The sequence below is a fragment of the Podarcis gaigeae genome (genome assembly GCF_964106915.1).
Source record: "Podarcis gaigeae genome assembly, chromosome: 12".
NCBI lineage: Eukaryota > Metazoa > Chordata > Lepidosauria > Squamata > Lacertidae > Podarcis > Podarcis gaigeae.
The window spans coordinates 25,355,397-25,364,094 of record NC_139688.1 but is presented as its reverse complement, the minus strand read 5'-3'; the positions used below and the strand labels follow the sequence as shown (position 1 = coordinate 25,364,094).

At 44.6% G+C, this 8,698-nt stretch overlaps 1 protein-coding gene across 2 annotated transcripts in view; it reads left to right on the top strand.

Moving 5' to 3' along the window:
- Positions 1-4,769: 4,769 nt before the first annotated feature.
- PTER (phosphotriesterase related) overlaps positions 4,770-8,698 on the top strand; it is a 28,779-nt gene continuing 24,850 nt past the window's right edge. The window contains exon 1 of one of the 2 annotated variants that reach the window (XM_083705101.1): positions 4,770-4,904. The gene's annotated coding sequence lies outside the window, so the exon portion shown is untranslated. Of the gene's footprint in view, positions 4,909-8,698 lie in introns of both variants that reach the window. The other variant, XM_083705102.1, reaches the window with a different exon arrangement.

Sequence of the window (8,698 nt, the reverse complement as noted above, 5' to 3'; positions counted from 1 at the left end):
ATGGATTGTTATAGTTTTTGTGAAATATGAAGGGATATAAGATATGTAAAATGAACCATGGAAAGAGAAGAAGGGAAGTCACTGATATCTTAAGTATGTAAAATGTTTGTTTGAAATTGTAAAACAGAAAATTTAATAAAAGTGAGAGAGAGAGAGAGAGAGAGAGAGAGAGAGAGAGAGAAGAGAGAGAGTTGTTTGGGTACCCTACACAGAGCTCCAGCTCCAAGGGAGAAACATGACTGTTAAGGTGTTTAAAATGTATTGTGTGGGTGTGACTACCAAAATCAGTATGTGACCACCAGAGGATGTACGCTTCTGAATACCAGCTGCTGGAAACCACAGGGTGGGAGAGTGCTGTTGAGCTCAGGTCCTACTTTGGGGCCTGTCATGATACCTGGCTGGCCACTAGGAAAACAGGATGCTGGACTATAGATGGGCCACTGACATTGTCCTGTTCCAGCAGGGTCTTATGTTATTATGACCGCCTTTCTGATTGCCTGTACCTGGCTCACTCCTTAGTGCCTGCTAACAGCTATAAAATGAGTCTAAAAGCAACAGCACTGGATGGGGTTGGTTTTTTTCATCTTCTGATAACTACTTTTCATAGTACATTACACACAAACTTTGTTCCAAATGCTTAGGTCTGGGTCCTTGGGACTATCTGCATACTTCTCTATTCTTCTGTATGCTGCCAGCTTCCTTGTGCAGACCTAACCACCTTCTTTGTAACTCAAGTTCGCCTGACTGAGCTAATCTAAACATAAGAGCAGCAAGGTGCAGATTTCATCCTTAAAATGTAATAGATTTTATTTATCCAAGATCAACAAATAGCATCACAATGCAAAGTCTAAATTTATTTGTTGCCCAGGGGAGCCCAAGAGGCAATAAATCAAAGCAACACAGCAGCCAAATGGGTGATTGTTTTCAATTAAAAGAAAATAGACCTTGCCTTTCCTTGTCAGGATACACACTTAAGAACATACTAAATAATCAAGCTAGAACGTCTGCTCTCGGGGACAGTTGTTTTGTTTTAATGGAAAACCCTCAATGAATAAAAAAGTAGAAGGATGAAGCTCCCTACACATAGCAACTTCTGGTTCTGTTCTGAAATTTATTAGCACTAAAGGTGACAGTGTCAACAATTTTGAGTTTACAATATGCATTACCATGGAAGGCACATAATGCTGCTTAATCCTAGGCAAGTTTACTCAGAAGTAAGGCACAATTATTAAACTGGCTTTCTTTTTTCTTTAATAAAAATGACTTTTTAAAGAAGAGTAGAAGTCAATTAATTCAAGAGGACTTACTCGCAAGTAAATGTGCATGGAACTACGACCTATACACACACTTGAGAAGCAAATAAATGGAAAAAAATGGCCCCCTATTCTGCAGATGCTCTTGAGGGCCTTGCCAATTTTGGGGGTTGTTTTTCAATATAAATTTTGCCCAAGATGACTATTTTAATTTTCTTTGGATAAGCTTCATGTAAATATTGGAGGGAAAGTATTAAAATCCCACCTCCATTTCTGTGATACTCATTTGGTTTCATGAGCTGCCAGAGTACAATAATATCTACTAGCAATGATAAAGTCCTTTATATTATATTTAAGCAAATGTTTAATGGTTGGGAATAATATGGGCTGTTTAAGTGATGTGATTTTTAAAATAATTTAAACTATATTCAATATACACAGAGGCAAGCAGCATTAGATTCCTTTGTAGCACAAGTTCAGGAGTTCCTTATATCTATGCTGCTGCAAGCATATGTGATATTAAGCACATGATAAACAGCACATGATAAACATGATAAACATGATAAGCACATGATAAACAGCAGGGTCTGGATCAGGGGTCAGCAACCTTTTTCAGCAGGGGCCAGTCCACTGTCACTCAGACCTTGTGGGGGGCCAGACTATATTTTTTTTGGGGGGGGAATGAACGAATTCCTATGCCCCACGAATAACCCAGAAATGCATTTTAAATAAAAGGACACATTCTACTCATGTAAAAACACACTGAATCCTTGAATCCTGGACCGTCTGCGGGCTGGACTGAGAAGGCAATTGGGCCGGATCCAGCCCTGGGCCTTAGGTTGCCTACCCCTGGTCTGGATCAAGACCACAATATGCAAGGAAGAGGGTTTGATTCCTTCTTCCTGCACCATAGTCGGAAGAAGAAGAAGAAGAAGAAGAAGAAGAAGGAGGAGGAGGAGGAGGAGGAGGAGGAGGAGGAGGAGGAGGAGGAGGAGGAGAAACAAACCCCTTTCTTCCAAACTGCTGTATTCTCCCCAGGAAAGAAGCTTCTATTGTTGTAAATTATACACCTACAGTCAGGAAAACATTTGCTACATTTTCTCAATAGGTGATCAAATATAGGCAACCAATGCTGAGTATTCATTTATCACAGTGTTCACATAACCATTTGACAAGCTGGTTGTCTGTGTTGTTCAGCCAAGTAGTGAGCAGTACTTTCCTTTTTTAAACAATCCCATTGCTTCTCTTGATTTCTTACTAGGTGCAAAAGTGTAATAAGAGATTCCTCATGGTTGGACAATACTTCCCCCATTTGACCATGTAAACTGGTAACATTCCCACTAGGCAATGATCATTTGTTTAATATAGTCATGGGCACCCTAGAATTCTTCCTTGAAAGTCATCGCTGACCTACATTATCCACACAGAATTGTTTCATCAGAATAATTCGTCCAGGCAATATGAGTAGATACTGATGGGGCTTCTCTGTTGATCTTATTAATAACTCTCCTGGAGTGGGTTGGTTTTGGTTGAGGGCATGCCACTTTATTATTATTATTATTATTATTATTATTATTATTATTATTATTTGAATTTATATACTGCTCTACACCCACAGGTCTCACGGTAGTTCACAGAATAAAATCAAAATAGAAAACCACAAAATACACAATCAAAATAAAAACAACAACCCAATAACCACCCCCTACTAGAAATAGAAATATAATACATATCAAAGCTAACAAACTTCAGCCTGAAAAGTGAAGGCTTAAAGTTCTCTCGCCCCACCGCAGCTCTTCCCATCTTGCTCCTCCCCCCACCCCCACCCCGCGACCTTGCTGTGCTAATGAAGTATTAACAGGCTTGTCTCTCTGGATCAAGTCAGATAAGGACAAAGTACAATATTATAAAAGGCCTCACACGAGGACCCTGTCACAGTTAAAATTCAATTTAGTACAGTATAGTCTTAGGACACCAGCTTGAGAAATTTCAGTTTCAACTGATCTAAATCGTTTCAGATCCATCTGTCCACCTTCTGACAATACATTATATTAACATACATGCTATCAAAGCACCTGCAATAGCTTCATATGCTTAATTTATGTTCCACACCTGCCACGCAACAGCATCTTGAGCACATTGCAGGTTTTGGCCATGCAACCTCACCAAACTGGATTAAGGTGAACATGATGCCACAGGAAATGTTCTTTATGTAAAGTGTGAAACCATTTTTATCATGGCTGTTTTCTAAATCTTTCGGTTTTCCTTTGCTTTGCTTCTAGATGCACAATGCACTTAAAGCTCTAAAACTGTTGTTGGTGTTTGGTTATATAAAATGCCACCGAGTTTACAAGGTACTGATTAACGTAGCACTTATTGTTTTGTTCTCATTAAAGATTGCCTTTTGCCCTGGCATTGTGCAGATCAGGCCGCCTGTTAAGATGGCATACCTAGGGATCATGGGTGTAGGCAAGATTTTTCATAGGGGGTGCAACCTTTTGTTAGGGGGGCAGCACCTCATATTTGTATTGTATTGATTATGTGGGGGGCAGCTTCCTCCCTGCCCCCCCAGCTGCGTCCATGCCTAGGATGCCCTCTCCTACAGAATGTCATATTCCGTTGTGAAAATGAGCCCCATGTTTTACGTATCCGGATTCCAAGCTAATTGGCAGCAATAATGTGGGATGGAGCTTTTAGGGGGCTTCAACGGGAGGGGAGAATTGTGCGAAATGGGCTTGGGATCCTGTTATGTACTGAGTTGAATAGGATCCAAAATGCAGCAATCTGATTGGTCCTAGAACAATAGGATTCAGAATGCAGCAGTCTGATTGGTCCTAGAACAATGCAGCAGTATGATTGGTGCGCAGGAACCACCCAATCCAGCTCCAGGTGGAAGTGGATCCACAACCTGATTGGCCTACAGGAGAATTCCGGAATTCGCCAATCACGTGCAGCCCATTGTGTAAATAATGTATATAAAGGAGATATTTTGGGGGAACATTCATTCCTCCTCACGATTATGAGCTGAATAAAGAGCATGAAATCCACTCTCGAATCGCGAGTATATTTCAGATCCTAAAACAGGTTAACAAGCAGCTTTGATTCGAACTGGGGAAAAGAACAAGCCGGCTGCCTTTTGCGCCCGTGACGTGTCCACAGACTAATTCCTTGCTGACCGTCACAGCACCTGCCGCATATGGCGGGGGAGAAACGAGTGTGGCTTCCTTCTTGTCCGCATGGCGAGAGGGTGCACGGAGCTCTTCCCCTGCTGCGGGCTCCTTCAGTAAACGTGCATAAGATCGGGTGGTTTGCAAGGCAACCAAGCCCCTTTCCTGCAAATTTAACCGGGGTTTCCCCCAGGCCGCCTTGGCGTTTCCCTTCCTACGGACGCGCCGCTTTCTGACAGGTCCTGAGGCGACCAAAAGGGAACTCGAGCTTTAGGCGGGAACCGCCTCCCTGGGCAGGCTCCGGCCTGGGGCCTCGGCTGCCGCCCTGGTTGGCCCAGGAGAAGGGCGGAGTTCAGGAGGCGGAGAGGCGCGGCGAGACGAGCGGGGCCCTCTTGCTCCGGAGTGAAGTCCACTTCCTTGCGGGGAGGGGAGCTGCGAGGGCGACGGCAGCAGAAGCAGCAGCAGCAGAGAGTGACCTGGGACAGTCGGTGAGCCTGGAGAAAAAGGAGTGAAGAATAAGTTTCTTTTAGGGGCCTTGCGAGCCCCACCCGCGCTAGCAAGGCGGGAAGTTTAGGGCGCCGCTTTTGTCAGTCTCGCCTGCTTTGTTTGGTAGGAACTCGGCTCTCTCCCCGCCCAGGGTTTAATAAAAGGGCGCGAAACCCGGTTGAAGGGTCCCCGGCCCTGCTGCTCGATTCTCTTTGTCAGGCAACTAGCCCTTGAATCCCCTCGGATATATATGGGGGGTTGAGGCCTTTCATTGTCACTAGCTTAATAGCGGTGAGCGCAGGGATCTCATCGTGGTGGACTTTGGGTCGTACTTTCCCCCTCCTTTTTTAAAACCTAATCTGGAATTGCAGACCCTAGTTCTGTAATCAGTCACCACTGAGATTGTTGTTAGTTTGTTATGAACCTGCAATCGTCATAAACTGCTGTTAAGATATTGTAAGAATCTGGATTACTATATCAAAGTGCTTTGTGTTTGTTCCTCAAAAGCACTAAATAGAATTTATGCTGTAACCCACTATAACAGGATTGGCGTGTGTGTGTGTGTGTGTGTGTGTGTGTAAGTGTAAACTCTTTTATCATTTTACCAGTCCTGTCCCCCAAAAGTAATTAAAGCATGCAACTGATGAAAATGTAGTGATCGAAATGAGGGTGACTATAAGTGATTATTTGCCAAGCGGTCCCTGCTCCTGCCAACCTAGCAGTTTGAAAGCACGTCAAAGTGCAAATAGATAAATAGGTACTGCTGTGGCAGGAAGGTAAACGGTGTTTTCGTGCGCTGCTCTGGTTCGCCAGAAGCGGCTTAGTCATGCTGGCCATGTGACCCGGAAGCTGTACACCGGCTCCCTTGGCCAGTAAAGCGAGATGAGCGCCGCAACCCCAGAGTTGGCCACGACTGGACCTCATGGTCAGGGGTCCCTTTACCTGTACCTAATTCCCAGTGGAGTCAGAAAGTGGTCTTGTCGTGCCCAAGTGGTGGAGGCAGACCCAGCTCCAGGTTTTTGTCCCTACCTACGTATTTCCACTGTCCTTCCCTTTTTCCCTGTGGCTGTCCTCGTTCTTTCTTCATGGACCATCTTGCATGCTTTCTCTTGCATGCCACCCACTCATTGTGGTTCTCTTCCTCCACCTTTTGCTCAGTCCTTTTATGCTCCTCTTCCTCAGTTATTCCCCCAGTTGTGTTGCCTGCCAGTGGCATTTGGAAGCCACTGGGGCTGCTGCAGCCACCCCACTTTCTTGCCAGCTGAGGCTTTTGGGTTCCCTGCCAGGGCAGATCTGCTGCTTCACAGCCCCTGCAGGTGATGTCAGGAGCCAGTGCTGAGACCCACAGCAGCCTTTCATTGTCCCCATTATCTGTTCAGGCTTTGGGATTGTCCAGAGCAGCAGACTATTTACTGGACATGATGAGTTAGGGTAATTCTTACAGTTGAACATAGCTGGGATTTGACAAACTAGCTGTCACTGACTATAGCCCCATGGTTTGCATGGAATAGATGACTGCCTTTCTGTCCTGGAAAGCGATGACGTTGGTAGGATAGGCAGGGTTTTCGCAGAATGCAAGATCTGGTAGCTGAATTATGGACACACTCTGAGTCACATGAAGATGAATGGTAGCGTAATGAACAAAGCTGCTTGCTATTATTAATGATTTTGTAAGTACTCATATGTCAACAACAGGTTTTGCGTCAGGACCAAATGCTTCTGTTCTAGCTAGCACTTCTTCAGTTTCAGCCACCATGAGAGTCGGAGGTGCAGATAAATGGAAAAGCTACAACCTTGACTCCTTGATTGAATGCTGCCCTTGTGGATAACATTGGGAAACAGGTGCCCTGACTAGACTAGATATCTACCATTGTCATCTTTTTGTATATAGATAACGTGGCCCATAAAATCGATATCCTATGACATAAGATTGGGGATGCGGGTGGCGCTGTGGGTAAAAGCCTCAGCGCCTAGGGCTTGCCGATCGAAAGGTCGGCGGTTCGAATCCCCGTGGCGGGGTGCGCTCCTGTTGTTCGGTCCCAGCGCCTGCCAACCTAGCAGTTCGAAAGCACCCCCGGGTGCAAGTAGATAAATAGTGACCGCTTACTGGCGGGAAGGTAAACGTCGTTTCCGTGTGCTGCGCTGGCTCGCCAGATGCAGCTTTGTCACACTGGCCTCATGACCCGGAAAGTGTCTCTGGACAGCGCTGGCCCCTGGCCTCTTAAGTGAGATGGGCGCACAACCCTAGAGTCTGTCAAGACTGGCCCGTACGGGCAGGGGTACCTTTACCTTTTATGACATAAGATTAAGAGCTGTTCTGATGTCATGCTGTCTTTCCTGGGAGTGCTTTGGGAAGAATTTCTCTTAGAATAATGTTTTGGAAAGCATTATGTTGGAACTGGAAAACCAGTATTATTATCATAATTTTAATGTTTCCCATGAGTATTCCATGCAAGTTATTCTAAAAATGTTTGTCTGTAAAGGCCCTGAGAGCTCCAGAATTTGAGGGAAGTTTGAACCAGTTGATTGCTGTGCCTGTTGTCTAGAATAGGAGGGAAGCAACAATGAGAGCTGAAGGACAGAAGCAAAACATATTGGGTTTGTTGGACAGTCTGTAATTAAAATGTACTGTGCACAAATGTGTGCCTGAAGAAAATTAATAATCATAATGCTAAAGTGTTTAATGTTGTCATAGATCCTAAAACTAATGCTGAAGGGCCTCTTAACAATATCTGCTGACCCCAGCCAATATGTTGGCAGGGTGGTGGTATGCAGCCCAACAGGAGCTGGCCCTGATGTTGTCTGTGCCTCCCTCTGTCCCTCCCTTCCTCCTCACAGTGCAGGGCAGATGGTGCCTTTGCAAAATTGATTCCATGCTCTCACCTGATTCTCAGCCCGAGGAGCAATAACAGAGGTGGCTGTGGAAGGTGCAGTGAGCAAAACAATTCGTGTCACTCCTCAGAGAAGGAAGAGACGTGGTTGTGGCAAGGGACTCCCATCAGAGGGGGGCAGAGGCAACAGTGTTTGGAGGAATGTTTCATTGTTTCAGTTGTCTCTACATGAATGCACAGAGCATGGGAAGCGAGCAAGAAGAACTTGCATTCCTGAAACCTGGTGGGATGATAGTCATGAATGGGATGTAGAAACAGGTACAACGTGCTCCAAAGGAACAGATCAAACAGGAACAGGCAGTTCCTTTTCTTTCACCTTGATTCTCCCTACAGCTTTTGTGATCCTTTTCGATTTTCTGTCCTAAGCTGTTGTCTGATCACTGCTTTCAAGAGATTAAGTCTACAATCCTCAACAAGCCCCAGTGAACACAGTGTGGGACTTACTTCTGAGTAAACACAAACAAGATTGCACTCTGTGGCTATGCTTCAGGGATGGTGGAAGCAAAACTTGTGATCTGGACTTTTGTGTTTTCCTGTCAAGTGGTGTTGTATTAAACAGGCTATATAAATGTCAATTGTTATTATTAATCTCTTTCCTACATTAGAAGATTTAATGGACATACTGTTTTCTGTAGTGACACCATTGTCACAATCACTTCTGCTGTTTTAATTAGAGGTGGCAACAGTGGCAGTCAGATGTTTAATTACATTTTGTAAAGGTGACCAGAATTAACTCATAAAATTAGCGGCTAATGCAGTGCACACAAAGTTGACTGCTTCTGACCATAGTTAGGAAGAAGAAAATAGTGGTCACGAAGTCCATTAGAGAAGAAAAATCCAGGATGAGTGCTGTGCCAGAGAGGAAAATGGAATAAGAAGCCATTTGAAGGAACTGAATCAA